General features: G+C 46.4%; 1 long non-coding RNA gene across 2 annotated transcripts; it reads right to left on the reverse strand.

Annotated features, from left to right (window-relative positions):
• Window positions 1-612: 612 nt before the first annotated feature.
• LOC123130523 (uncharacterized) lies at window positions 613-4,126 on the reverse strand. 2 transcript variants are annotated; one of them, XR_006463863.1, is made up of 5 exons: window positions 3,859-4,126; window positions 3,607-3,771; window positions 3,052-3,312; window positions 2,514-2,581; window positions 613-2,398 (listed from the first exon to the last, which is right to left on the reverse strand). It is a non-coding gene; the product is annotated as an uncharacterized lncRNA (long non-coding RNA). The 2 variants fall into 2 exon arrangements; XR_006463862.1 differs by having other exon boundaries at window positions 613-2,581.
• Between the last annotated feature and the right edge of the window lie 1,303 nt (window positions 4,127-5,429).

The raw sequence follows: 5,429 nt of genomic DNA on the forward strand, positions 1-5,429 counted from the left end.
TTCATTAAGGGGAGATTCATTCTAGACGGGGTGCTTTGCCTTCACGAGATAATTAATGACCTTCACTCAAAGCACACTAAGGCTGTAGTTCTTAAACTTGATTTCGAAAAAGCGTATGACTCAGTCAGCTGGAGTTTTCTTCGCCAAGTTCTGTTGGCCAAGGGCTTCGATGGTGCGGTGGTACACCGCCTGATGCAACTTGTCTCTGGTGGGCACACGGCGGTGGCTGTCAATGGCCAGACCAGTAACTTCTTTGCCAACGGTAGGGTCCTAAGGCAAGGAGATCCGGCGTCTCCCCTGCTTTTCAATTTTGTGGCTGATGCCTTATCTCATATTCTGTCTAGGGCTGCGACTGCTGGTCACATCTCGCCGGTTAGCTCCCATCTTATTCCTAATGGCATCTCCCACCTCCAGTACGCGGACGACACCATCATTTTGGTCGAACTTAATGATAACTCCATCATGAATCTGAAATTTCTTCTTCTCTGCTTTGAAGCCTTGTCGGGCCTTAAAATCAACTTTTCTAAAAGCGAGGTCATTGTGACTGGGGTATCTGTCTCGAAAGCGCAGAGGGTCGCACATCTCTTGAACTGCTCGCTAGGGTCCTTTCCTCTCAAATACTTGGGCCTACCCATCTCCCCGCTTAAGATTTTGGCCAAAGAGTTTGCACCGGCTGTTACTAAAGTTGGCAATGGAGTTTTGCCGTGGCGAGGGCACTATAATTCTCAGGCGGGCATGGTCGCCCTTACCAACTCCTGCCTTTCCTCTCTCCCGATGTTTCTAATGGGCTTCTATCTTCTGTCAGATGGGACTCACGCTGGTTTCGATAAGCACAGGGGTGCCTTTTACTGGAATTTCTCCGATAACAAGCGCAAATATAGGATGGTTAAATGGGACCTCATTTGCAGACCTAAGAACATGGGGGGCCTTGGCATCATTAACACCAGAATCATGAATAAGTGTCTCCTGTTAAAGTGGTGGTGGAAGATTATTATGTCCCTTTAATGATCGTCCTGCTTGGCTAAACCTTCTCAAAGCTAAATATTTTCCCTTCTCGAGTCCTATGTTCGCTTCCTCTTCTGGTGGCTCTCAATTTTGGCGCCAGCTTGTTAGTATTAGACCGATATTTCGGTCCCTGGTGAAATTCGTAGTCTGTAACGGCAATTCTACGCGTTTTTGGTTAGACTAGTGGGTTGCAGACACCACCCTTGCGGTGGCTTATCCGACTCTGTTTTCGTTTTGTGATAACCCTGAGATCTCTATCTCTGAGCTCTCGGCCCAGGGGTGGGTTTTAGATTTCCGGTGCTCTCTTTCCCCTGTGGAGTTGGAAGAATGGCAACGCCTTACTGCCTGCTTCCCCCTGCTCTCGGAGGAAGAGGACTCCGTTTTTTGGCCTCACACCCCTTCGGGGCGTTTTTCTGTTAAGTCGGCCTATTCGCGTCTAATCGCTGGTGTTCACTCTGACAAGTTTAAACCAGTTTGGTCTGCCCGCATACCTCCTAAGATCAAAATCTTCCTTTGGCAAGCTCTTCGTCGCAAACTCCCTGCGGCTGACCAGATTAAAAAGAGGAACGGGCCGGGTTCTGACAGTTGTCAACTATGTGGCGCCCTAGAGAATACAAAGCATATATTTTTCCAGTGCTCGTTAGCAAAATTCATCTGGAGTTGCATTAGACTTTGGCTTCATGTTCCCTGGAACCCTGCCTATTTTGAGGATCTTCGGCGATGTATCAATACTCTAGCAGGCCGGTCTAAACGGGTTTTCATGGTGGGCTGGGCAGCGGTCTGTTGGGCGCTTTGGACTACTAGAAACAAGTTCACTATTGAACACATTTTCCCGGCTAACCCTGTGAGTTGCTTATTTAAAGCTAATGTTTTTTTGCAGCAGTGGAGATCATTGACTAAGGATGGGGACGTTGAGGCTTTCGACGATATGCTATCCAAAATGAAATCTACAGCTTCTTCTCTACTGCGGCAGTCCAGGAGGACGGTTTCTTAGTGTCTTTGGTTGATCGTTTGGCTGGCCTGCGTGCCTTGACAGGCTGGATGCCTTGTACCCATACTTTCTATTCGTGCTATGTTAAACTGAGTGGTTTATTCTGTGGTTGTGACTCTGCCTGGTGGCTTCATCTATAAAGTCGGGCTCGCGCCTTTTATCTAAAAAAAGGAAAGCATAGCAATAAATCATCAAAGGCAAAGTTATAACACTGTCTGTAACACACCGGGATTGCTCAACAGATGTGGTGCATCAAATCGTGTGCCCTTGCAGGGTACCTTGGCGTATACAACGGGGCGTAAAATTTTAGTACCATGAGCTCAATTGTGTCAAATACAATTTGTGTACTTCAGTACAGAGTAAATGTCAATTCCCATGAATCACGATTGGTCGGTCGAGAAACTGGATTGCATGACAATTCAATTCAGTTAAACCTTCTCACTTAAAATGAGTGTGTTGCTAGAAAAATGCGAGGAAGCCCTCGAACTGAAAGGGCAAAGAATGCATTCAAGCTTACCTTCTCATTAGAGCATCCGATTAATTTCTGAAGTAAGTGTTCCTTATTAGTACTTAGTAGTCATAGGCCTGAAAAAACTTCTTCATTAGTCACCATGAATCTGCAGCTTAATTAATTGCATATGATCTAAATATGAGATTAGTTCAATATGAATTGAATATTCAGCGAAGAAAGAAAGCATGTTCGAAAATTTAACAACAGGGCAATTTTCTAGCATGTCAGTTTATATGTGACAAGAAACAAATGAGATTGATCCTTGAATGAAAAACTACAAGATTAATTTTTTGGAGTGTTCTATTGGGCAATCCATCATATACATTTCACTTTATTAGAGCACCTGCCTTGATTGGATTCCTGAATCGGCACAAGAACAGATGCAGCATGCATTCGCCAATCATTCATACCATAATATATTGTACTGCCACCTAAGTAAAGCTTTGCTGATGCGTGTCGTACTGAACGAGATGAACAACCAAAAGGAAATTGAGATGAGATTCCCCATGATCACATGACTGACAACAAAATTGAAGATGTGTACCTGAAGAACCAAATGTTTTGCCTCGGTGCTCCGTGATTTGTTCGTTTAGTTAAGCTGCTCAGGTGTGAGGCAACATCATCGTCCAGGTGCCTATCATGTCCAGCCACAAGTCACAAGCGAGCATTCTCCGGGCGCCGTGCTAATATCCAGTCGTGAGTCGGCAATGTCTACACGCCATGAATGATCCAGGGGCGTTGGGATTTTGTCCTACAACAACGATGTTCAGTAGGGCGGCCCCAGCGCCCATCGGATGGGAGCATCCTGTCGCGTGGAGTCAGCATCACCAAACCTTCCTTTATGTTAAATCTTAATAATCATAGTACTGTTTCCTACTTTGAACTTAAATCTATATAAAATAATCCATCAGTGGCATGATTACACAGAAAATAAATTGCTGATTACACACAAACGTATGGAGTTCATAGAATCGATCACCAGACGACAAGTCACCTATACTAATGCATGCATACAATGTGATCATACAAGGCCCTTTATACCATTGATTGAAGCAGCCACTGATGGCATCCATGAGTAGGGATCTGAGTGCTCACGTACCTGATCAGAAAGAGGATAGTACGTAGTACTGCTGCATCCGAGTTGAAGCAACAGTACAGCTCGACAGGCACGATGCTGTGTGCGTCAGGTATGGATGCTGCTTGCCGTTCAGCCTGATGGAATCATTCCTCTTGCTCTTCGACCTGATGGGATCGTTCATATCACCTAGATGTCGCAATGAAACTGCCTGTCTCAGCGGACGAGGAGAAACAAACGTCATCGAGCGAAAACATCAAGATCACAATGGGCTACCTCGTAGCTTGTCAGGATATATGTCGATGAGACGATGACGGAACCTCGTCGGCGTCGATCACATCGAGGGCGGACGAGACGCGCTGGCGTGGTGCTGGGAGGAATTGAAATGGTGGAGGCGGACCAGCGGCGGGAGGAGGCAAACACAGCGGCGAGGTGCTATCGGAGGAAGGCGAGCGGCGGCCGAGGAGCCAAGGGCGGGTTGGGGATGGCGCCCGCGCTAACCCTAGCGTGAGGTCGGGATGGGATAACTGGGTGAATTGCACGTGGTGCGTGAGGTGAGAGAGATGTGGGCTGGCTCACGGGGCATTGCTCGGCTTGGCCCATGTGCTGGGCGATGGACAAAGTGTTTATTAGCGATGAAGAAACTGGATGGGGAGCGTACTGCGTACGTCGGGTGGAGCGAGGGGAGTGGACGAAACGTAAAAGGGGAAATGAAATGTTGCGTTTCTTTTAGGTAGTATATAGAGAAGAGATAGAGAAGATTAATGTGACTGAGTGATTTAAGGTAACTCTAATTAATTTAGATTTGATCTTTAAAAATTGGTCGTGATTGATTCTTTCACATAAAGGCAATACTAAACCGGTGACGTGAAACATGGAAACTTCTGGTCCGTTCAGATTTTTTTCATTGTGTGAAAGGGTGACGTGAAACTAAACCGGTGGGGTGAGGAAGGGACGAAAAAACCCAGACGAAAGTGGTGGGACTATTCAACCAACTCGTCCATTAGGAGTAGATATTTGGTTGGAAGTAGAAACAAAAGAAAATAAATAAAGCAAAAAAACTGGAAAATAAATAAAAAATGCCCACCTATTGGGCCGCATGACCTGCATACGACTAGAAACCCAACCTTTTGTTGGGTCAGGATGCAAGCCCGCATGGGAAAGTACGGCCCACGGGGTAGCATAGGTTCTATAGGCCCACAAAGGTCTTCTTAGAGAGGAGCTCGACAGGGTAGCCGCAGCGGGGCTTATAAACCGCTGCGAGCTCCTCTCAACTAGCGAGGTGGGACTAAAAATTCAACACGAGACGCACATGCCTTTAGTCCTGGTTGATGGCTCCAACCACGATTAAAGGAGGCATGGCTTCCCGCCGCTTGGCCTGGGTGAATTTCACCTTTAATCCCGGTTGGTGGATCGAACCGCGACTAAAGGGAGCCTTTAGTCCCAGTTAGAGCCACCAACCGGGTCTAAATCTGTTTGTATATAAGCGGGGACTTACCAAATCCCCCCCCCCCCCACTCTCTCCAGTCGTCCTCTCCGCTCCGCTCGCTCGCCTCGACGCGATGCCGTCCAGCTTCCTGATACGTCTCCAACGCTATAATTTTTTACTGTTCCATGACGTTATATATATTATCATTCTTGGATGTTTTACAATCATTTTATAGCGACTTTATATCATTTCTGGGACTAACCTATTGACATAGTTCCCAGTGCCAGTTGTTGTTTTTTGCTTGTATTTTACTTCACAGAAAATCAATACAAAACAGAGTCCAAACGCAGCGAAACTTTTTGGAGATTTTTTCTAGACTAGAAGACACCTGTAGGGCCAAAAAAATACCAGAGGGGGC

This window comes from Triticum aestivum, chromosome 6A (assembly GCF_018294505.1).
Source record: "Triticum aestivum cultivar Chinese Spring chromosome 6A, IWGSC CS RefSeq v2.1, whole genome shotgun sequence".
NCBI lineage: Eukaryota > Viridiplantae > Streptophyta > Magnoliopsida > Poales > Poaceae > Triticum > Triticum aestivum.